The 25,695-nt window shown below is 45.0% G+C and overlaps 1 long non-coding RNA gene across 1 annotated transcript; it reads right to left on the reverse strand.

Moving 5' to 3' along the window:
- Positions 1 to 226: 226 nt before the first annotated feature.
- Positions 227 to 1,023, reverse strand: LOC144584031 (uncharacterized). Its single transcript, XR_013538026.1, has 2 exons — positions 985 to 1,023; positions 227 to 266 (listed from the first exon to the last, which is right to left on the reverse strand). It is a non-coding gene; the product is annotated as an uncharacterized LOC144584031 (long non-coding RNA).
- Between the last annotated feature and the right edge of the window lie 24,672 nt (positions 1,024 to 25,695).

Raw genomic sequence — 25,695 nt, forward strand, 5'->3', positions numbered from 1 at the left:
ACACAAAATCTCTCACTATTTTAATCTCTTTATTCTCAACATTAAAGTTGTGCCATTCTTCTGTAGTCATGATTTTTAAAAAAAATTTATTTATTTATTTATTTATTTATTTATTTATTTATTTATTTATTTATTTATTTATTTATTTATTTATTTATTTTGTCTTCTTAACGTTCAGCTACAGTCCTGCTTTCACACTTTCTTCTTTGGCTTTCTTTAAAAGTCCTTTCAGGTCATGGCTGCTTTCTGCTAAGTTTTCTTGAGCCCTACGAAATTGAAAAAAAGGAACATTTTCAAGGGTGCTGCGGGGGGTCCAAATTTAAACCATTCTAGTTCTGAGTACATGCCAGCATCAGCTATCAGCCTCACTGGCGTAAACGGATAGAGAAGTTCAAAATCTGCTTAAAATGTATCTAATTATTTGTTGATTTTTTTTAAAAAAAAAAGCCTGCCTATTTAAGACCTTACTTCAGGAAATTTCATGTTATTTCACACTCCACAGAGCCACGAAATTACAAGCTCAGGTGGATGAGAAGTTAACCAACATCCCTTGTGATCCAGAATGACGGTGTGTAGTGTCTCAAAAAGTTCTTGTTTATGATGTACCTTTTTCGGTACACTCCCTGCTTTTTCTATCTCTTCTTTCTGGACCGATCCAGTGGTAGAAAACAGAGAACAAGCCCCACATTGACTAATCGTCTATTACCTTATGACGTTGCTGAGCCCACCCTGTTCCTGCCAGCACCCTACTCTGATTTTTCAACCCATTTTTTGACCGAAACCCATGCCTTTCAAAAAAAAAAATTGTAGGTCAAAAGTGTCACTTTTCCGCTTGCTCTTAGCCTGGAAAAAACATTTATTAGATCCGTTTTGCAATTTGTAGACGTGATTAAGCAGAGTATAATTGCCAGGTTTTACCTCATTGCCTAAACAGGTGTCCTTTTTATGAGCAATTTAAGGTTTACAAGGGCGGAACTCACTCACCTGAAATGCGGAGATGCTACCGAGCCACTTTAATTTCGGTACTGATGGAGAACGAGTTGCAGGATGAGGGAGAATGAATGACAGTCAAAATATGCAGGATGAAATACAGGGGGAATACGGGTAATATTTTCTGCCTGCCTGTCTCAGGATAAAAATGAGAAAAGAGGATAATCTGCGAGGGTTTTTTTGTGAGGGGTTCATGATTGGCCCACTATCGAAGCTAAAAATGGGGCCCATCAGTCATCTATTAGTCTTGCTTAAATCTCCTTTTTTTAAAATGTACCACCTCAGTGGTATCAGGTGTGTCTTGTCTAGACTTTTCAATCCCGGCTCTTACATCTAGGAAACAATTGGCTGATTAATCTCTTTTTTCTCATGCCTTGTGTTCACACACACACCCCACCTGCAAACCTCCTTAGAAGGCCGTTCTCCTAGTTGTAAAAAAAGTTTGTTCTGAAATCTTTGTTGTATCTACTTCTCCCCTTTCCAAGAGTTGTCATCACACTTAATGTCAGGTCGCATGTTACGAAGCATAATAAAGCCAGCCGCACCAGGACATTCATTCTCCAGATAGCAATAAACACACAAAGGCTTAGACTCGTCCACCCAAAAGACCGGACGCCAAAACCCAACAGGAGCAATGGAGTATATGCAGCTCAATGCAAAGAGGAGTGTTCGGAGCTCTACGTTGGAGAAAGCAAACAGCGACAAAACAGGAGAATGGCGCCCAGCACAAGAGGGGCAACGGCTCAGGACCACAATCAACAGTGTTCTTTCATTTGAAGGACAACGGACACTCCTTTGACGACCAAGATGGTTTGAGAAAGGGGTCAGGGAGGCCAAAGATGTGCATATAGAAACTTCCTCACTCAACAGGGGTGGAGGCCTTAGATGCAATCTCTCTCCTGTTTATCATGCTGCCATTTCATCCACCCCCAAGAAAGATCAGGACCACACCCACCAGAAAGCTGTTAATTATTGTTAATGACCCAAGGGTAGAGAAGGACTGCAGAAGTGGGATTATCCCTTACCCCCCAGTCCTTTGTCCTTCTAATGAGCCTATTCAGACCAGGGGGAAGGGAAACCAAGGTGGAGGGTAGATCGGATATCTCCTACCGACTCTCCTCAGACTGAAGAAGCTGCTTGGATGAGTAGGAAAACGGCTCAACCTAATAAGAAAGAAGTCCAGATGCCATGACTCAACTTCTACATATTCTCACCTGGATGGCTGAGAATCTTCATAAACATGAAGGATTCTGGAATCATCACAGATCACACGCTGAATATGAGCCAGTCGTGTGATGTAGCAACAAAAAAGGCAAATACTATTTTAGACTGCATTAACAGAAGTATAGTCGTCAGATCCCATGAGGTACCAGTTCTCCTGCACTCAGCACTCGTTAGACCTCATCTTAAGTACTGCGTTGAGTTCTCTACATCGCACTTCAGGTATTTTGGGGGAGGGGGAACACAGGAGAGGGCTTCCTCAGTGGCTGCTCCCAGACTGTGGAACTCCCTCCCACTGGAGGCCAGCCTGGCCCCATCCCAGCTGTCCTTCCACAAACAGCCAAAGACATAACACAAGGACATAAGAAGAGCCCTGCTGCATCAGGCCAAGGGCCCATCTAGTCCAGCTCCCTGTATCTCACACTAGCCCCACCAGATGACTCTGGGAGCACACGGGATGACCAGATCCCTGTCTCCTGATCCCCCTCCTCCTGCATTTGGCCTTTGGAGGTCCCTTCCTTCAAAGCCTGGAGATTGTACATCCCCATCATGGCTTGTTACCTGCAGTGGACTTTTCCTGCAGGAATCTGTCCGATCCCCTTTTAAAGCCATCGAGGCCAGATGCCAATCACCACATATTGTGGCAAGAAGTTCCACAGACCTTTCCTCTTCAGGCTGGCTTTTTTCCCCCTGTAACTGGCTGCCTACAAGGGCTGTTTAGATTTGTGTCTTGTTTTGGGTTTTTAACGTTGTTCTAATGTGGTAAGCTTGGGCTCTCTTGAGGAGAAAGGCGGCGTATGAATATGTAAAATACATAATTAATCAATAAATAAGCAACTAAGAGCAACCACACATGCCGTGGGCCATCGTAGGCAGTAAAAACAAAGAGAATTCTTCCTTTCTGAGACTGAGCCTCCTGTCACTGGAAGTAACTCGGATCCCAGCCAAGATGCAATTGTCCCTTAAAGGTCTCCTCTGAACCAGTGTTGGCAAGCAGACTTGGGAAGCTAGAAGGCAAAACACCACCTTATACAGAGCTACTTTCTTGGTCCACCTTGTTCAGTGCTACTGGCACGGACTGGCAGCACTTTCTTAAGGTTTTATAGTGGTGCCCCGCTTGACGATTACCTCGTTAGACGAGGAAATCGCTTAACAATGAAGTTTTTGCGATCACAAAACAATGTTTTAAATGGGAAAAATCGCTTCATGATGATCGGTTCCCTGCTTCGGGAACCGATTTTTTTGCTTTATGATGATCAGAAAACAGCTGATCGCCGGGTTTCAAAATGGCCACCTGCTGTTTAAAATGGCTGTCCGCTGTGCTTAGGACAGATTCCTCGCATTAGAAAATGGCACCAGAAAATGGCTGCCCTATGGAGGATCTTCACTGGATGCTGAGGTATTTCGCCCATTGGAATGCATTGAGCAGTTTTCAATGCGTTTCAATGGGCTTTTTCATTTTGCTTGACGAGATTTCGCTTAACAGCGATTTGAACGGAACAGATTATCCTCGTCAAGTGAGGCACCACTGTATATGGGATCTCCAATCCTACCTGGACATATTAAGTACCGAATCTGCAATTTCCAGCATGGGGCATAATTCCACATGGGTTCTGCTGAAAAATCATCCTTCTTGTACCAACTTTCCACTGGTGTTAAGGCTCTGGCCGGTTTATAGGCTGAGTTCAGAATGGACAAATCACTTTTTGCAATGTAAACATCCATATTACTACTCTGCGTGTTTCATTCCCAGAAGACCATTCCATCCCATTTCTATAATTATTGGTGTAGGCATCTGCCTGCGGCTCCAGAGGTTGGGAGTTCGATTTCTGGCTGGGTCCCCTTGACAGGGGCTGGACTGGATGATCCACAGGGTCCCTTCCAGCGCTTCCATCCTAAGATGATGATGATGATGAAACTCCCAAGCAAGGGGACCGTGCACCTAAATACATATTTAAATCCCTACATGCATTTTATCTGAAAACCATAGGTGTTCTTAAGCTGTTTCTCAAAAATGCACATCTCTAAATACATTCTCTCTCTCTCTGAATACCAAGAGTGTTGACACGTCTTCAGGTCCAAGTCCCACGTCCGAGTCTTTGGTACCAAGTTCTGAGTCCCAGGACCCATGTCTGAGTCCCAATTAAAAAACAGCTTTTTTTCCCCACAAAAAAGGGAATGTTAGGGTTAGGGTTCCGGTTCATGAGTTGAGTAGGAGTCATTGGAAAATAAGCCCAAGTAGAGTGTGAGTCTAGTTCTGAGTACAACTTAAGTACAACTTCCACAACTCACATCTCTTGATGAATACCCAGTGTTATATATTTACTGTATATACTCGAGTATAAGCCTAGTTTTTCAGCACAAATTTTTTTTGCTGAAAAAGCACCCCCTCGGCTTATACTCGAGTCAGTGTCAAAATTACATGTTCTCCCCTGCAGTGTGGGTGTTCTCCAGACTCCCACCTTCTTCCTCCATCCTCCGTCTCCCTCCATCTTGTTACGCAGCAGTAGGGCAGTAGATCTGGTATGAGTCCTCCCTCCGCAGGCAGTGAAGTGTGTCTCCCAGCTCAGAAGGGCAGTATCTTCAAAAACATTTAACCTACTGATGCCTCAATTAATGTAATTTTATTGGTATCTATTTTTATTTTTGAAATTTACCAGTAATTGCTGCATTTTCCACCCTTGGCTTATACTCGAGTCAATAAGTTTTCCCGTTTTTTGTGTGGTAAATTTGGGTGTCTTGGCTTATATTCGGGTCAGCTTATACTCGAGTATATACAGTACTTTGATTTCTTTTAACACAGAATTGTGAGTCACTAAGGTTCACTGTGAACTTGAGTCCAGAAAGAGAAGTTAATGTGGACAAGCAAGGGGTTGGACTTGAGGTCTTGACCCTTTCCAAAGCAATTATTCTATGATTCTAGGATTCTGTCCACACAGTTTCTACTGTGTGGTTTTCTGTTCAGCCAAACCAGCTCTGAGCAAAGGAGATCAGCTACAAAATGATGCTTCCTGTGGGTTCTGGCACAGCCTGTGATAGCCTTGGCACATTCCTTGCCCCCCGATGCCTAAGCCACTTCAGTTGGGCACGTAACTTGCTCATGCTGTAATTCACAGCGGTCCTTTAATTGTCATGGATTTTGGAAATTAATGAGCAACATGCTGAAGCCACAAAATATATGGTGGATATCACTGCCCCTAGGAGAACAGCAGCTGCCCTTTGACTCGTGGATAGTCCACCTTGGGAGTCGTGATGGGTGGAAGCCCAAGGCCGACCATGGTGAGGAACAGAAATAACAGGCAGAGGTTCTACATAGGCAATTAGAGTAAGGGGACAGCAGAAAGAACAAGCAGGAGGCGGGGAAAGAAATTTCCTGCACGACTGCCCTTGAAGTTGAGAAAAGTGATGACATGTGCATATTTTCAGTACATTCTTCTAAAAGAAGAAACATCCGTTCAAACCACAGACAAAGCAAATAACTGTTGCAAGACGTAATAGGGAGCATTCATAATTAAACTACCTGGATTTGATTTGGGGCCAGCCCAGGGTCAAACTAGGAGCTGAGAGGATATATGTTCCTAATTATTCATCCCTTTTCTCTCCCATGTTGAGATTTCCTGAGATTCCTTTCTGCTTGACTGTTAAGGCCAAGTGTAACTTCCAATGACTGTCAATAAAGCAAAGCACGCTAACTGCAAGATACGTAGGTGAGCGAAATAATGAACATATATTATTCACCACTTCAAAGAGTATATCTGCCAGAAATTCAGCTGAGTAGCTTAGGGTTATCTAATGTGGTGTAGTTGATAAAGTGACAGAGTAGGACTCAGCACTCCTTAAATATCTCACTTACCTTGAAAGCCCTATAAGTCGGAACTGACTTATAGCAGACCTAACAAAGCTTGCAAGTTAAGTGAGGTTAAGGTTTAAAAGCTGGAGGTGGAAGGAATATAGAATCATAGAATAATTGCATTTGAAGGGGCCTATAAGGCCATCAAGTCCAACCCCCTGCTTAAACTAGCCCAATGATCTGGTAAAGTAGTTGAGTACTTTAACCCCTACAAACCACTGAACGCCCAGCTGGAATCCAGTGCATTATTCACAATAACAATATTCAGGATGACAGTCTGCGCTTGTCTCATATAAAACTTTTCCAGTTGCCTTCTTACCTCCAAGGCTGTGAGATTTTCCTCTCTGGGTGGGAGATTTCGCATTTGTGAAACCTTTAGTTTTTTAAAAATGGTCAGATTACTTTTGGGCTTGTTGCTGAAAAGCAGGAGACTCCGGTGGCTCGTCTGCCTCTTTTGGACCGGTCACCTCGTCTTTCTCTTCTTTCCGTGGGGGGCTGTAGCTTCACAGAAGGAAAAGCCCCTCGGTGTTTGGGCAGGACTCATGTTGGGCAAAACCTGGTCAAGTCATTCTGAAAAGGTGTCTCATTGGCATGCTGAAAGCGAGGACTTCCGATGGAGGTCAACAACTTCTCAATAAGTCAACCGGACGTGTGTCGAGACAGGCTAAAGGCAGCTTGCAAATGTTTTTCACATCCTGAAGGATACGCTCGCTTTCTGTCATATAAATGTTAGTTACAGACACCAGCGTTCTCTGTACAGGATTTTGAGTTGATTTGGATTGATTTCCTATACGATCGATTTCTGGACATACAGAAGATGGACAGGAAGCAAGAGCAGTTTCTGTGGCCTAGGTCTGTGGGAGGGGTCTAGACAGAGAGAGACATGCCTGTTTGTCTACTCTAGGAGAGATGCCAACGCAAGTAAGGGGGGAACAAGGTGTTTCACCTCCACCGCCACCGCCCCCCCCGACTCCTCCATATAACAAACTCGGCTGTTGTAGGCTCTTGACAAAGTGAAAGGCTCACATGGAGCTGTCATTCATTTATGACTCCCATCGAAATTCATTTGCATCTGTCCATCACCGTGTGAAAACGAAGAGTTCGGTCTGTCAGGTTTTGCCTCGAGCGCTCTCCGATTTATCCCGCTGCATTTTGCTTAATGAGTACCATTTGAATCCATAATGCCGGCTGGGAGGAATTAAATGGATGGATCCCAACCAACTCCTCCAGCAGATCTTCTTCGCCCGTTCCCCTCTCGTGCTGTGCACTTTCCTTGAGCGAAGCCAAGCCCAGTAATTGAAGGAGGATGGGAAGAAATGACCCTTTCCACAGCACAGCTCTTGCCCAGGGTCAAGCATAGGTTGCTATATGCAACTGTGACCATCGCTTTATCTTATCAAATGTGTTTTCCTCTGTGTGTGAAAACAGAGATACATTTTCTGGAGAGTAGGTGATCAGTGGTACCTTTATAATCCACTAATAAAAAATGTAAAAAAAAAACCATACGTACAGTATGCAAGCTTTCATGAGTAAATCTCACTTCTTCAAGCCAAAGTACCAGAAGCTCGTGAAGATACCAAGAAAGAGCCATCGCCACCCTATGTACCAACCAGAAGGCATGTGGGCGCTCAACATCAGCAGGGCAGAACTGTAACCACTAGGTAATATGTGCACACATAGCCTGCACCACTTTGTTTGAAAAATTGGGGTGTGAAATCCAATCCATAGCAGCCTGAGTTGTAACTATAAGCAACCTTTCTGCTTAAATCTAAGAAAGACATGACTGGCGAAATCCATCTTGCCCAGAACTTTTGGACTTTACATCTAAGAGTAACTTTCCTGGCAAAACCTATCTTGTCATGAACCTTTGATCTTTGGGCGGTTAGCCTTGAAGAAGCGGGATTTGCTTATGAAATCTTGCTTATGAAATATATATATTGGATACGTTTGATAACTGGATATGTTTGATCTTTTTGCACCTCTATAGACCAATTTATATATATATATATAATTTTGGGAAAGTGTGAAGGTAAGAGGAGAAGGGGACAACAGAGGACAAGATGGTTGGACAGGGTCATCGAAGCGACCAACATGAATTTGACCCAACTCTGGGAGGCAGTGGAAGACAGGAGGGCCTGGCGTGCTCTGGTCTATGGGGTCACGAAGAGTCAGACATGACTTAACGACTAAACAACAAAATAAAGGTATTGCCTCTTGCCTGCTCTTATATTTCTATTTTGTATCGACCACATGGTTCCTCCTTTTTATTTCAAAGGAATTATGGGTCTTCGGGAGAGGAGATGAAAAGTTGTCTGCTCAAGGATGTGTGGAAGATTGGATCAAGATTTGTGTCAGTGTGTGCAATATCGAGTGAGACACCATGGAAAAACTTCACTAAAATTAACGGGAGGAAAACTAAATAATAATTATGTTCCATCAAGTTGCTTCCAGTTTACGGTGACCTTAGGTACACTGTACTTAGTCTTGTAGGTACAATGTACTCAGAAGTGGTTCCTCATACGCTGCTTCTCGCAGTGCTTTGAGACCTTCTTGATCACACGACAGCACAGGATGTAACCCATCAGCCACAAATATTTTCCTCCCTGGGGTCTTGGCTGGTCCTTCTCCCAGGAGAATCAGAATGGGATTCAAACCCCCCACCCTGGTTCTGAAGTTTAATCCATTGACCTATACATATGCTGTTAGACTGAAAATTTTATTTCCATTTTATTTTATCTTGTGATTTCTGCCTGTGCACCTGGATATGCATCTTTGCGTAAGTAAAACACATACAAACAGTGATTCTGGTCTGATGAAGATGGTAGATCAGCTCTGGGTCCCCTTCTAGATTTCAAAGGAACTATCCGAGGTGCTGAAGTATGCATGGGAAAATAGATTCAGGACCTTGGACAGCTCCTATATAATTTTAGACTAGTTGAGTTCTGAGAGGCCTCTGAGGCCATGGAGTCCAAACCCCTGCACTGTGCAGGAATCCAAATCAAAGCAGATCTGACAGAGGGTTGTCTAACTTTCTCTTGAATGCCTCCATGCTGGAGCACTCACCACTTCCCAAAGCCATCAGTTCCATGGTCGTACTGCTCTGACAGTTGAGATGTTTTTCCTAATATTCAGTCTAAATCTGGCTTCCTGTAGCATGAGTCCATTCTTGCGTGTCCTGCACTCAGAGAACAGATCCTGCCCCTCCTCTGTATGACCATCTTTCAAGTAGTGGGAAAGTGCTATCCTATCTCCCCTCTGTTCTTTTCTCAAGGCTAACATGAACTTATTTTGTACTTATCACCATTAAATCTTCATTCTGATGTTTTCAGCCCAGTGGCTCAAGCTTATCAAGATCTTTTTAAATTTTGTTCCGGTCTTACGTGGGCTTGGGATGGCATTTTCATGATTTTGGAGTTAGGTAAAGGTAAAGGTAAAGGTTCCCCTTGACAATTTTTGTCCAGTCGTGTTCGACTCTAGGGGGCGGTGCTCATCCCCGTTTCCAAGCCATAGAGACAGCGTTTGTCCGAAGACAATCTTCCGTGGTCACATGGCCAGTGCGACTTAGACACGGAACGCTGTTACCTTCCCGCCGAGGTGGTCCCTATTTATCTACTTGCATTTGCATGCTTTCGAACCGCTAGGTTGGCGGGAGCTGGGACAAGCGACGGGCGCTCACTCCATCGCATGGATTCGATCTTACGACTGCTGGTCTTCTGACCCTGCAGCACAGGCTTCTGCGGTTTAGCCCGCAGCGCCACCACGTCCCTGTATTTTGGAGTTAGGAGTACCATAATTCCCCATTCTGGGAGTTCTACCTACCTAAAACACCCCTTATCTAAACCCTCCCTTCTTTTTTCCACCCTGGCAATACTTGCCTGCTCCTGAACTACTTCTTCCAGACCAAAAAAAAAACTCTGTCATTTCTTCCCCAAGGTGACCCATTTGTTTCATCGACCTGATTTGTCATGGTGGTGGTTTCCTTAGCCAGCCATCACAAAATGAAAGCTAAATACTTTGGCTTCCAAATCTATGTCGTTCTGAAGTGCAATGCCAGAGTCAAAGTGACAGACACAGATGGACACGAAAGTAGTTTTCCCATCATCCCTTGGCTGGATTACTGTAACACACTCTACATGGGGCTGCCTTTGGAAAGTGTTCATGAGCTCCAGAGGGTTCAAAATGCCACAGCCACAATGCTAACTGGATCTGGTTACAGGGTACACATAACTCTCTTGTTAAAACAGCTCCACTGGCTACCGATCCTATTCGGCTTTAGTCCAAACTATCTAAACAGACAGCATCTCCCTCTATAACCCTGTCCTTCAGCAAGCAGGCAAAGACCTTTCTCTTCAGGCAAGCTCTCTTTCTCAGTGACTGGTTACATGGGTAGGGGCTTTACATGGATGGTTGTGCTCTGTTGATTTAAATTAGTTTTAGCATTGATTTTATTAACCCTTTTTAATATTTGTTCAATTCTTTTTTTAATGGTTGTTGTGGGGTTTTCGGGCTCTTTGGCCGTGTTCTGAAGGTTGTTCTCCCTAACGTTTCGCCAGTCTCTATGGCCGGCATCTTCAAAGGACAGCACTCTGTGCTCTGGTGCAGTTTGTTTGGGAGATGAGTATTTATGGCTGTGAGATCAGCTTTTGTCCTTTTCAGGAGATGGGTGATTATGGTGATCAGTATGTTTTTGTTGTGGGTGTATTGTTGTGATAAGGAGGAGAGATTATTTGTCACTGTGATTGATGGGTGTTGTTAGCTGGTCTTTTGTGTGTAGTGATCCCCTGTCCTTGTGGCTGGGTAGAGTTCATTGACCTTTTGCACGATTTATTTTTCAGTGCTGGGAGACAAGTTTTGTTGAGTTTCAAACTTTCTTCTTTTTTGTTGAAGTTCTGCTGATGTTTGTGGATTTCAATGGCTTCCCTGTACAGTCTAAACTAATAATTGCTGGTGTTGTGCAGTATTTCAGTATTTTGAAATAGAATTTCATGTCCAGCTTGTTTTAGGTCATGTTCAGCTACTGCCGATTTTTCTCTTTTTTTTAATATTTGTATACTTACTGTTTTGTTGTTTTTTTACTTTTAAGTTTTCTCTTTTTAATGATGTAAGCCACCTTGGGTCCTTTTTTAAGGAGAAAGGCGGGGTAAACATATTTTAAACAAATGAATAAAAAATAATAAAATAGAATCTGCCTACTCAGAGGTCTCTGCCTGCATATCCCATGTTTTCACCTCTTCATTTGTATTCCACCCTTGCTGCACACCATGCAGTGGGGGAAAGAGCGATGCTAGCAAGGTAGACGCACTTTGAAGTGGCAATGAATTGATTGTGCTCTCAATTTGTCAGAAAGATAAAATCTGCAATGGGGAAAAGCTTTCCCCCCTGTAGCAAGACCAGGCTCTGTTTTCATCCAGGCCTTGCTTATTGATCTCCATTTTCTTATCCTCGCCAACTGTAGCAACAGGACAACTCCAGGCTAATATTTTATCTCGAGTCTCTCGTGCCACAGAAAGACTTTTTTTTGTCCACCCTCTGCCTCTTTCTGATCTCTCTGAGCGAAAGGCAAACGCGTTGGTCAATAAACCTTGAATCCCAAAGTAGCTATCTACTGAAGAGAGAGCTTGCTCATCTTTGCCGCTTCTCTGGAGTGCGAAGAAGCAGTATCACGCCAGACACTGATGGGCTGTAAACGCGGGAGGGTCCATTAAAATGACAATGAGCAGGCCCACCCCTTTGTGTTTGTGACTTGGAGAACACGGCCTCATGTCTTCTGCAGAACATTGATCTCACAGCAACTCCCTCCACGCCATTCGTTCTTAATGTGTTGATGTCAGTCCACCATTGATAGGCATTCTGCGCACCCCGAGATCAGTGCGTTTGGGTGGCTATGTAGACACTGAATCATAAAACTGAGGAGGCGGAGGTGACCCCAATCCCATGCCAAAGCTGGAAATCCACGGTTGGATCATCCTCAACATCAAAGCCCCCAGAGAAGGAGAGTCCATCACCATGTAAGGCAGCTCGTTTTATCATCAAAAAGCTCTTCCACTCAAGAGGTTCTTCCTAATATTAGGTGATTTTATAACTTGAATCTATGACTTTGGCACTACCTCGCTATACAGTGAAAAAGATCTTGGAATTGTTGTTGATCACAAGCTAAAGATAAGCCAATAGGGCTATGCGGCTGCAAAAAAGGCCAATGCTATTTTAGGATGCATTAACAGTAGTCTCCAAATCCCACAAGGTGCTAGTTCGCCTTCTATTCAGCACTGGTTAGGACTCATCTAATATACTGTGTCCAGTTCTGGACACCGGACTTCAAGAAGGATGCCAACAAACTGGAGCAAGTTCAGAGGAGGGCAACAAGGATGATCAGGGGACTGGAAACCAAGCCCTAGGAGGAAAGACTGAAAGAACTGGGCATGTTTAGCATGTTTAGCCTTGAGAAAAGATGGTGGGGGGAGATAGGAGAGCACTCTCCAAAGACTTGAAAGGTAGTCAGGCAGAGAAGAGGAAGGATCTGTTCTTGATCGTCCCAGATGTCAGGACACATAACAACGGGCTCTAGCTACAGGAAGCCAGATTTCAGCTAAGTCTCAGGAAAAACATCTTAACTGTTAGAGCAGTATGACAATGGAACCCATGACCTTCGGAGGTAGTGAGCGCTCCAATGTTGGAGGCATTCAAGAAAAAAACCAGGCAACCATGTGTCAGGTCTGCTTTGAACTGAGTTCCTGCACTGAGTTGGGGGTTGGACTGGATGGCCTTAGTGGCCCCTTCCAACTCAATTATTCTTTGATTCCATTAGCCACCCTTGTTCTGGACCAGATATTTCTGTTGATATAACCCACTACTTCATTTGTTTGTTTTCCTCTTCCATCACACTGTTGATTCCCATTTAACTTGTGCTCTATTAAGACTCAGGAGACCAAGCCGGCCCCCTCCCGCTTACCCCTTCCACTTGACAGCTGAAGACCCATCTTTTCAAGCAAGCTTTTAACAATCAGGATTGAGTCCCCAGGTGCTTTTTTAAAGTTAAGATAGTTTTGAATGTTCACTTGCTTTTAATTATGCAACTGCATTTTAATTAGTGTATCGTTTCATTGGAGGGTATGTGTTTTTGTGTGTTTCACTTACTATGTTTTTAATTCTATTCCCTTTAATATTGTGCGTCCTCTGATTGGGGGGAAGGCAGCCTATAAATAATACAAACAAAGGAAACAAACAAATAAGTTTCTGAGGTCTTTTCACATATACTGTTGTGAATCCAGCTGTGAGCCATTTCAAGCTTGTGAATTTGATTTTTCCTACCTCCATGTGGAATGTTACATTTTCCCCTGGTAAAACTGATTTGGTTCATCGTGACCCAGGTCTCTAGTCTGTTCAAATCATCTTGAGTCCTGATGTTTGTCTTCTGAAGTATTAGATATCTCTTCCCATGGGCATCCTTTCCATGGCCTCATCTAAATCATCTATACAGATGATGAACTTGCTCTGAGAGAACCTTGTGGTACTTTCAGCTCTCTCCAGGATGATGATGAGGACTCATTGGTGAACTGTCTTCAACTAGGACTCCCCTCAGCCATCTACCAACCCAAAGCCACTGAAAAGAACATCATCTACTCCATATTTGGCCAGCTGAGCTGTTAAGAGTACCACGAGGACCTTTGCCAAAAGCCTTGCTTAAAACCAAGATATATTACATCCACAACATTCCCCAGATCTACCAAGCATGTGGCTCTCTCCAAAGAAAGAGAGAACTCGGGCATGACCCATTTTTGATAAACCCATCACAGTGCTATTTTCTAAGTGCTCCCAGTCCAACTGTATAATGATCAGATTTGGAATGTTTTCTGAAACAGATTTCAAAGAAGTCTACTGATATCTTCTAAACTTTTTGAAGATGGGGATGATTTCTTGCTTCGAGTCTTCAAGGTCCTTGCCTGCTTTTCAAAAATTCACCAGCATGATAAACAGGGGCTGTAAGATTATATTTGCTGATTCTTTTAAGAGCCTTGAATGACCCAGGAGGCCTGAATTCATTTTAAATGGCCAGCTATTCTTGTAACATAGGGACATGGTGGTGCTGCGGGTTAAACCGCAGAAGCCTCTGTGCTGCAAGGTCAGAAGTCCAGCTATCGTAAGATCAAATCCACGCAAGGGAGTGAGTTTCCGTCGCTTGTCCCAGCTCTTGCCAACCTAGCAGTGCAAAGGCATGTAAAAATGCGAGTCGATAAATAGGTACCACCTCGGTGGGAAGGTCACGGCGTTCCATGTCTAGTCGCGCTGGCCATGTGACCACGGAAACTGTCTTCAGACAAATGCTGGCTCTATGGCTTGGAGATGGGGATGAGCACCACATCCTAGAGTCGGACACAACTGGACTAAATGTCAAGGGGAACCTTTACCTAATTCTTATAACACCTATATACCTACCTTAGGCAACAGCCCCTTCTTTTCCATTTTGGGCTCCGCCAGTAGAAAACAGGACAAAGCAGATGTTCAACAAGTGCTGCCTTCTTTCTGCAGTCCATTCGAATTTATCCTCTTTACGCAGATGATATGCCTTTTCCTTTTTCTACCTCCTGCTTGGAAAACTCGTCAACGCACCCTATGGGGCCTTGAGAACAGATGTGCCAAGCGGTAGGGTCAACCGCATGCACCTTCCTGAGAAGGCAGATAGAACAGGACACAGGCTGGCGTTGATTTTCATTCGCCAGTTTCTAGACAGAAAGGGGGGAAAGAGAAATGGTTTTTCAGGATTTGTAAAGACTCGCAAAGCATCTCAATCAAATGCAGAAAAACGGCTGAGCGAGTTCTTCTCTTAACTTCGGTGTGCGCCTGCACTCCACCTTTCCTATTTATTTGTTATCATCAATAACATATAGGTTAATGAATCATAATAAATAATTTCTACGGCTCCATGCTGTGGAATCTTAGGAGTCATAGCATAAGGGAGATACTTAGACTTTTTTGTAGATAGCCAAGCATGGTGTCATAGACAGACTGATGAATCAGGACTCTGGAAACCAGGGTTCGAATCCCCACTCAGCCATGGAAACTGATTGGGGAGAGTGGGGCTGGTAAAACCACCCCCTTAAATATCTCACTGACCTTGAGGGTCACCGTAAGTGGGTTTTGACTTGGCAAGATGTAACTATGGAGCCAGAGATTGAGAGTTCGATTCCCCCACTGTGGTTCCTCGGAGTAGAGCCAGCCTGGGTGGCCTTGGGCCAGCGGCACCATCCCAGGGCAACCCCTGGAGGAAGGGAATGGGAAGCCACCTTTGAGTATTCCCTACCTGGGAACCTCTGAAAAGGGTCACCATCAGTCAGAGTTGACTTGAGAGCACACAGTTATTATTGTTAACTAACTAACTGGAGTTTTCTTGCTATAGTTCAGAAGAGAATTTTCCAGCAGAGAATCCCAATTCCATCAACCAAACTGCAAATCCCAGAAATCCATAGGGCAGAGCCATGATAATTAGATTGATATATGATTGTGGCCCTGAACGGAACACATTGTCTGAACTTATCCCAAAGTGCAGTAACTTCAGCCCGAGTGTCACTAAACTCCCTCTTTGAGATGAGGCCTAGCACCATTTATTTTATCTCTTGAAAGCATCGCCAATCAAGAACCAAACCTGCCCACGTCCAGCAATGCCATTCTGGCCCCCCGGCGGAAACCAACAGAGCGTGTTTGCCGAAAATGTTTGGCGGCGTCAGGGTTGGGCGACGGCCAGGATGAAGGCAACCCCGGCCGCCTCCCTCCCTGTCTGTCAAGGCTCCAGAAAGGGGATGAGCTCGTTGGCGATAATTAAATCTGTTCGGTAGGAAACGGGAGCCAATGACTGTATAGAAATGGCATCTGAGAGACTGGTCCAAGCACACAAGAACCTCCTTGTTGTTGTTCTGGAATATTAAACACGACACAAGAGTGGAGAATATTATTTGGTACCGTTTATGGAACATCTTGGAATATCTCTCTGTGTGTCTCTCTGTCTCTGTCTCTGTCTCTCTCTCTCTCTCACACACACACACACACACACACACACACAAACCAACACACACACACACATACACAATTCATTCCCCTTCAATGGAAACCCACACAGATGTTTCCCTCACATCGAAAGTGATTAATAAATACATTAACATAATGGTTTCAGATGGATTAAGGGTGGCTCTTGGAGGGCGTCTAACTGCTAATCCATGGAGATGACAGATCAGAGGGAAGGCTAAGAGGTGAAAAATACTCAGGAGAGTGAGAACATCTGAGCTGGGATCCTGTTGCTTTACACGATGGTGCAAGGACCACCAAGCATAACTTCAGCAAACACAAGTCTTCTCTCATCATGGTTGCGTTCCTTCTTGCTTGGCAATGCCCAAGGGCTCAACCTACCTGGCATGGGTGAAGGCCAGGGCGGATGCCTCCCTGAACCCTTGATCGCGTCTAATTTAAGAAGCTAAGCAGGGATGGGTCTGGATGGGCCTTGAAGGGGAGACCACCGAGGACCTTAAGGTAGGGCTAAGAAATAAGCCAACCTGAAACCCAGATGAGCAACGACAGCCGGTCACATTTTAAGAACTCTTGCAGTATGATAAGAAACATCAAAGGAACAAGCATATGTACAGGCTTTTCCCCCCAAAATATTAGCTTTTTAGAAGATCTTCATGCTTTCTAGAGGAGGTGGAGGGCATTTTTGCTGTGTTTGTGGGCCCCAGTACTCTCTCAGCAGCTTGTACGGTTCTTTGAAAGTGTCTGCTAGTAATCCTGAGGGATCGTTTTCAGATATTTTGGGGTGGGCACAGGAGGGAGAGCCTTACTCACCCAGAGGTGCTGCAGGTTAGCTCCTACAAGCTCAGAAAAGGCATCTTGCTTATTTTAAAAGGGAAAACTATCCATCTGTAATAGGGTATATTTCAACATGGGGTGGCGATGGGGGCAGAAGTGCCAAAAGCTTCAGGAGTTTCAGAAAAAGGTTGACTTCGGGTGCAACACTGATAGGAATAAATAACTTCAAAAACCTGCCTCAAGAGGCGACATGGGCTGATCTTTGCCAGGATATAGAGAGAGAGATCGTATTTTCAAGAATGGATTTCTTCTTCTTTAATTGTTTATCTGGAGATGGCCTAAGAACCGCTGTAATCTTATCCTCCGAGGAGGCTTCCATAATCTGCCTAGACAGATAATCTTGGATTTTGTGGGGTGGGTGGGGAGGAAATAAGGAAAGGAAAGGGAAAGTCATTAACAGATGAGATTAGTCAGAAGTTTGAGGAAGACGAGAAAGGAGGTCACTCGTGGTGCGAGGGAACACAAGGGAGCATTGTTCAGAATCGCAATTGGAGCGGTCTAGCGGGGGAACTTAAACGGTTATGATGAAATCAAAGTCCAAGAACCGTCGGCCAACATATAATTCAGACAAACGGCTGCAGCCCCTGCATTAAGGGTTAACCATTCACAATTCACACAGAGAGAGGGACTCTTTCTGGTCACGAGGGAGGATCGCATCTTTGGTGAAGGTGTCCATGACCCACCAAGCGATTAGTAACAGAACGGCGGGATTAAGGACCACTTTGGGGAGCGATTAGGAACACAGCTGGTTTGTCTACACCAAGCAGGATTAAGCGTCTGGGCGAAGCAGTCTGTTGGCTTCATGGGGGGGGGAGGGGGTGCTTGGGGCTTGGTCAGATCATCATCTTCAAAGTCTGCCCTGGACCTGACAGAGAAGAGATCTGGAGGGTGTGGCTTTGTTTCCTAACAGCTACTTGTGGTGAGTCAGGATGTGGTTTAAGAGCACGGCAGATCATGATATGCCTGCGTTCGAACACCAGCCAACGTGCTCCTTACACGCCATGAGATATCTTGACAAGGAATTTCCAAACCTCAACAGTTTCCTTTCATGCAGTTCAAGAGCGAGAAAAACAGTTCTTTCTTCCCTCCCTGATCAAGGTTTCCACAAAAAAATGCCTTTGCATAAAAACTGAGATGCATCGGGCGTCCACTGAATTCCCAGAAGGAAGGACCTCCTTCAGAACGATGTACAGGAGGACCGCCCGAGATCCATGAGGGATCAGTTTCAGTTCTCCCCTGCAGGTGCTGAAAAACACAGAAGGCTATTTTAATAGCAGATGCTATTGCATCAGTGATTCTTAATCTTGGATCACTCAAGATTCTTGGACTGCAAGACCCAGAAACCCCGGCCAGCACAGCTGGTGGTGAAGGCTTCTGGGAATTGCGGTCCAAGAACGCCTGAATGACTCAAGGTTGAGAACCACTGCTATACATAGCACGGTCTCTGGCCCCATCTAGTGGCCAGCTCTGGTAATTACACTGTGAAAATCTGTCTCTCTGGTGAACACTATACATGGTGGCCTCTAATGGCCAGGTTGTACCCTGGTCATTTAAACCAGTGATTCTTAACCTTTGTTACTTGGATGCTTTTGAACTGCAACTCCCAGAAACCCCAGTCAGGACAGCTGGTGGTGAAGGCTTCTGGGAGTTGCAGTCCAAACTCCTGAGTAACCCAAGGTTAAGAACCAGTGATTTAAACTATATCTATATTGGGGAATTTTAAAAAAAAAATATTTTCAGACTGTGGAGAAGTGAATCAGTGGGGAATCAGGGAGCCCTTTTGAAAGAGCCGTCCCTCAAGCAGGTAAGAGGGACGGCTTGTAGACAAAGGGCCTTTTCGGCAGCTGCCCCCAGACTATGGAATGCCCTCCCGACTGAGATTCGTCTGGCGCCGACGCTGATGACATTTCGGTGCCAGATCAAAACCTTCCTGTTCCAGAAGGCTTTTAATTGAAATAATATCAATGGTGGGTCCTGATGGCAATTTTTAGAATATATATTTTAATTGTATTTTAATTGCTTTATATTTTTTTTATTGTATTTTAATTGTTATAAGCTGCCCACAGACCTTTGGGTAGAGTGGGCAGCATATAAGTTAAATAAATAAAATAAAATGCATAATAGAGAAAGAAAAAGGAGGAGGGAGAGCAAAGAAAAAGCAAACAGAGGAACTAGATAATTTGGGAAGAGGATGCATATAAATTTGGAGTGACCAGCGGGCAGCCCCAGGGCATTAAAGGCTCTTCCAAGTTCTCTCCCCAGATAGAAAAAGATACACAGGGAGACAGAAAGAGAAGATGGGGCTTGTTATGAGTTCCACAAATATCAGCAAACCCGTTAGGGCTCCCCCTCATGCGAAGACTTTTTCCTCTGAATTTATTGCGTAATGAACACTTGTACGAGTACAGTATCATAAACACCCCACAGCACAATCTTATAAAAATTTCATCTTTATCTATTTTGGGCAGAGAAGAGCCTGTCTTTCTAATTGAAGCATCTGTCATGTTGGCATTAAATAGTACATCTCCAGCCCCTTGATTACATTTCCTTTGCATTCTTCACCCTCCATTAAAATCGAAAGAACGCTTCTCGCTCGGAGATAAAGGCCGATAATGGGGATTTCATAACGAGGCGGAGGGGAGGCGTCAAGACAATGGGTTTATCAGTTGTTGCTGTTGCTGTGAGGTGGCCTCCCTCAGCTGAGCCGCGGCTCAGCCCTCAGCCCTTCCCTCGTCAAAAATGGATTACCTCAGAAATATTTAGGAGCACATCGTGGCCAACAAGAGAAGACGCAGTCACCCGCTCTTGGAGGAATGAAGGGTTGCTTCATTTTTATGAGCAATTCCACGCAAGGATTTCTGGGAAAAGCACATCAAAAGAAAATGCACGTCGGGAAGATTTGTCTTCATTACAGAGAAATCACCCTCGCTGGCTTGGCCAATGTGTTTAAAAACCCTGCTGTGGAGCATGGCATCCAGGGTGTGATATCTCCTGTCCTTTGGTGTCTCCTTGTGAGAAACAACAGTCACCAGGTGTACAGCCATAACTAGCTTCCACATAGCCACCCCTTTCTAGGTCACGGCATTGCTGTCTTTCAACACAGGCTGTAGTGCCCATAACCTAGACTGAGGGGAAGCGGATGCTGGGGGCAGAGGGCCACTTTTCCATCCAGGTTATTGGTGTTTCATTTCATTTAGTCGTTTAGTCGTGTCCGACTCTTCGTGACCCCATGGACCAGAGCACGCCAGGCCCTCCTGTCTTATTGGTGTTATTGAAGATCAAAAGCTGAAGATGAGCCAACCATGTGACGTGGCTGCAAAAAAAGGCAAATGCTATTTTAGGCTTCCTTAGCAGAAATACAGGCTCCACATCCCGTGAGGTACTCATTCTCCTCTCTTCGGCACTGGTTAGGCCTCATCTAGAGTACCGGGTCCGGTTCTGGACACAGCACTTCAAGAAGGATGCCAACTAACGGGAACAAGTTCAGAACTGGACATGTTTAAAATTAAGAAAATAAGACTGAGGGGAGCTAGGACAACACTCTCCAAATACTTGAAAGGCTGTCCTACAGAGGAGGAGCAGGATCTGTTCTCGGTCATCCCAAAGTGCAGGACACATAAAAATGGGCTCAAGTGACAGGAAGTTAGGTTTTGGCTGAATATCATGAAAAATTCTTAACTGTTAGAATGAGTTGGAACCAGTGAACCTCGGGAGTTGGTGACGGCTCCAACACTGGAGGCCTTCAAGAGAAAACTGGACCACCTTCTGTCCCATCGACTTGGATTTCGATTCCTGCCTTGCACTCAATGACCTTAGAGGCCCCTCCCAGCTCAATTTTTCTGATATTCTTCCACCCTCATACCACCCTCTCCCAATGTGATCACATGTGATCAAGAGGTCACTTAGAGTTTTTTAAAATATGTACTGTCTATATATGATTCTTAAAATGCTAAAACAAGGAAAATCCAGATCCTTGAGGTGCAATTCTGCAATGTTTTGACCCCTGCAAAGCAAAATAAAGCAGAATGAAATGAAATAACTTATTCATTCCCATTTTTTTGACCCCTGCAAAGCAAAATAAAGGAGAATGAAATGAAATAATGTATTCATTCCCATTTTTTAAAATAAAAAATGGGAATGAATAAGTTATTTCATTTTTTTCTGCTTTATTTTGCTTTGCAGGGGTCAAAACATTGCAGAAGGAAGGTGCTCTGTGGGCTGCAGGATTCCTGCCCCTAACTGAGATCAAGACAGACAAGTTTCATTCACAGTGAGATCTGCTTGTGTTTTATATTTCATAATAACCCGGAGGACTCACCCACCCACCTAAGCTCTGAGTCATTTGAAGTAGACTGTAGCAAATGGCCCACAGCTACCTTCTACCTCTCCCTGATCTTGATCAGTCATCTCCAACTTGACATTGTACAGGATTTGAAAAGTTTGATGGCCACCCCATGTAACTGGCTCGTAGTGTCTAAAGCATGTACCAGTGGTGCCTCACTAGACAGTTACCCCGCATGACAGTTTTTTTCGCTAGACATTCGCAAAACAGTGATTCCTATGGGGGAATTTCGCTGGACAATGTTTGGTCCCTGCTTCTCAAACCGATTTTTGTTAGACGACGATTTGGACAGCTCCCTCCGCGCTCGCAAAACGGGTGTTTTTGGGACCTAAGCTTCGCAAGACAGCGATTTAAACAGCTGATCGGCGGTTCGCAAAGCGGCTTTCCTATGGCCGATCTTCACTAGATGATTCTTCCCCATTGGAACTCATTAAACAGGTTTCAATGCATTCCAATGGGGAAATGCTTTTCGCTAGACAATGATTTCGCTAAGCAGCGATTTCAGTGGGACGGATTATCATTGTCTAGCGAGGCACTAGCTGCTGAAATTCAGATCTAGGCAACCACAGAAATGAGCTCTACCTTGGGTTTATCCCTCTAGGTCTTATCAATCAACTAGCACGTTCTTTCCAGGGTTTCAGGTGGAGAAGATCCTCTCCTGATCCCTGCCTGAAATTATGGAGATGGAAAGGAGAAGAGGAAGTGAGGACCATCTATCAAGAATCAATCTGGAGCTATCCAGGTAACATGAAAGAAGCCGAGCTCTCCAATAAACACTAGAGCCCAAATCCTGCCCTGTTGCACACTTCCCCCCCCCCATTTTTCCTGTCTTGCACAAGCTGGCTGTAGAGCTCAGGGGGTTTAGCTTTCTGGCCACAGAGCCAGTGGGAGTTCGATTCCCCCACCGGGCCTTCCGAGAGAAAAGCCAGCCTAGGTGGCCTTGGGCAAGCTGCACTGTCCCAGAGCAACCCTGGAAGGAGGGAAGGGCAAACCACTTCTGAGGACTCTATGCCTTAACCCTGGAAAGGGTGACCATCAGTCAGGATTGACTTGATGGCATGCAGTCCTTTCTGTATTCCTTCCAACAAACACACAAGAGGGTGTGTTTGTTGGGATGAATTGGGCTGGTCTCTGTCTCACACAATGGCAAGTCAGAGTTCAAGTGGAGCAGCATGCCTACAGAGCAGTGACGCTGGGAGTCAGCGGGCAGGATTCTGGCATCGGTATGTGGGAGGGGCCATTTCTAAAATCCCAGATTCAATGGGGCTGGTGTCCGACCACCCTTCTCAGATTGCTTGGGGTCCCAGCTAGCTCAGACCACGTCTCCCATTATGAGCCTGTTTAGCTGTCAAGATCATCAGGGGAGGCCTTTCTCTCCGTCCCGGGAGAGGGCCTTCTCGGTGACTGCTCCCAGACTGTGGAACTCCCTGCCACTGGAGGCCAGGCAGGCACCATCTTGGCAGGCCAAGACCTTTCTCTTCCGGCAAACCTTCCCCTCAATGACTGTGGCTGCCTAAGGGGAGGGGGGTAATGGTTTCTGATACCTTACTGTTTTTTTAAATGAGTTTTTATGTTGCTTATGTTTACCATTTCTCAGAGTGGTGTTTGTAAGCTCCTTTCTAATATTTGTATACCTATTAATTTCTAGCTTTAAATCTTATCATTTAATGATGCAAACTGCCTTTATATACAGTATAGTCATTGTTATTATCTTTAAATGTTGTCTTTTAATAATGTCAGCCGCCTTGGGTCCTTTTCAAGGAGAAAGGCGGGGTAAAAATATTTTAAATAAAGAAATAAATAAAATATTGGGCAGGTAATTTCGCAACTTCTGATTGAGAAATGGTGGTGGATCCATGGGGAGGGGGGGCGTTGTGTGCGCATATTCAAAGCACATGCAAACGGTTGCTGAAATACACTTTAATTAATGGAAGAATGCATTGAAGTTCAGTGTGCATTTTGAAACATGAATACAGAGGCATACTTGTTTTTAAACTAAAGAGGGAGGCCAGAACGGATGTCATTCCTTTGTTAGAAAAACATCTCAATGAAAGAGGGGAACAGATCTGGGATCGGAGCATGAAAGGCAGGATGTCCACAGACGTGGGCTTTTATAGATCGGCCCGTCTCTAGGAACCAACCCCCAGGCTACTGGGCACAACAAACATCATCCATCTCTGCCAGCGGTTGGCTCCCGCATCCCAGACCTCACACAGGGCAGAGACCAGGAAGAAATGTCAGGCTTTAAATCAAAGGCAGGTGCCCCCCCCTCCAGGACCCAGAGAAGCACTTCCTCCACCAGGCAGAGCTGGCTTGAAGGAGAAAGTGGGCTAGGTAGAGATGGAGGGAATAACATAATGGATTTCCACCGCTTTGTCCAGGCCCCCCGTTGTTTCCAATTGAGAAGCAAAGCAGGAGGCTGAAGATGATATTTAGTTACATTAACTGAGAAAAATGTGCTTGTTGGAAGTAATTTTTCCCCCCCGGGTGTTGATCTTTCTGAAGTTGGCAGGTACGGTCTTATGCACGCTGGTGGAAATCCAGCATTAGTGGATTATACGGAAAAGTGGGTGGGGACGAGTGGGAGAAACTTCGCTGATTTAAGATCTGCAGGCGACCCCACTCTTCCTGGCGGAAAGCAGCCAGGACGTGAAACCATGTGTAGGGAAAGCGAACGAAGATCGTGCCAAAGCAGGACTGTGGTTGAACACGAAGAAGGTCAAAATCAGGACGACAGAAGAACCCGACCATTTTAAGGTTGCAGTGAAGGAATTGAAATAGTTTGAGGTTTTGTACATCTCAGTTCAGTTATCCATCCAAAGGGAGACTGGAGCCAAGAAATCAGATGAAGGATGAGAGTCGGAAGGGCAGCAATGAAGGAATGAGAAAAGACCATCAAGTGGCAGGAGGTGCCCCTGGAGACCAAAGCTAAGAAGATCATCCACGCTGTTGTGTTTCCGATCATCATGTGTGGGTGTGGAAGCTGGACAGTAAAAGAAGGCTCGAGGGGTGAAATTGGACTGTTTGACAGGTGGTGCTGGAGGAGAGCTTTGGAGAATGTCCTGGAAGACCAGAAAGATGAACAAGGGGGTCCAAGATCAAACCAAGCCTGAACAATCTCTGGAGACAAAAACGTTGAAGCTGAGGCTGTCCCAACTTCACCCACCAAGAAAGAGTGTTAGTTAATTGGTCAAGGAGAGGAGGAGGGTCAGACATGTTCATAAACAAGTCCTTATTTCTTCTCCGATGCTCATGCACTAATTTGCATGTGGAGTTGTTAATTACTATGAACAAAGACAATCTTTCAGACAAAACAAACTGAAACTTAATCCAGACAAGACCGAGGGGCTCCTGGTTAGTCGGAAGGCAGATGAAGGAATAGGGGTACTAACAGTGCTGGGTGGGGTGACGCTCCCCCTGAAAACTCAGGCCCGCAGCTCGGGTGTACTCCTGGATTCATCCCTAAGTTTGGCTGCCCAGGTTTCGGCCAGGAGTGCATTTACACAGCTAAAGCAGGTGCACGAGCTGTGCCCGTTCCTTGAGGCGTTGGATCTGGCTACAGTGACACATGCCTCAGTTCCATCCCATTTGGATGACTGTAATGCGCTCTATGTGGGGCTGCCCTTGAAGACGGTTTGGAAACTTCAGCTGGTGTATTGATTGATTGATTGGTTGGTTGGTTGGTTGGTTGGTTGGTTGGTTTTTGGTTGGTTGGTTGGTTGGTTGGTTGGTTGATTGTATTTATACCCCACCTATCTAGTTGAACGACCACTCTAGGCGGTGTAAAGCTCTGCAGCCAGACGACGGACTGGGGCCAGCTACAGGGAGCCTATAACGCACCTGTTACAAGAACCGCACTGACTACCACTCTATTTCCGGCCCCAATTCAAAGTGCTGGTCATTTACCTATAAAGCCCTCTACAGCTTGGGTCCAGGCTTCCTGAAGGACCGTATCTCTCTATAGGCACCTTCTCGGCAATTAAGATCAGCAGAGGAGACTCTCCTCTTGGTCCCATTGCCAGCGCAAGCCCAGCTGATGGGGACACGGGAGAGGGCCCAGGCTATGGAACGCTCTCCCTCAGGAGATCAGGGTGGCCCCTTCTCTGTTATCCTCCCAAAAAAATCTAAACACCCATCTCTTCAGGCAGGCTTTTAACAATTACACCCGAATCCCTGAACCTCATTTTAGCAGCTAATTTTAACCTTTTCCATCTGTTCATGTTTTAATCTTTTCATTTTATTTCAAATCATATGTTGTTTAATTTTATCTTTTAATCTTTAACTTATTGTGTGTTTTAATTCTGTGAATTTCAGTGCTGTGAGCCGCCTTGGGTCACTTTGTTGGGGGAAATGGGGCGTACAAATAACACTAATGATGAGGACGATGATGATGTCTAGCATTGACCGATTGTCCAGGAAGAGACTACCAACGACCTTTCAG

The sequence above is a fragment of the Pogona vitticeps genome, chromosome 7, assembly GCF_051106095.1.
Source record: "Pogona vitticeps strain Pit_001003342236 chromosome 7, PviZW2.1, whole genome shotgun sequence".
Classification (NCBI taxonomy): domain Eukaryota; kingdom Metazoa; phylum Chordata; class Lepidosauria; order Squamata; family Agamidae; genus Pogona; species Pogona vitticeps.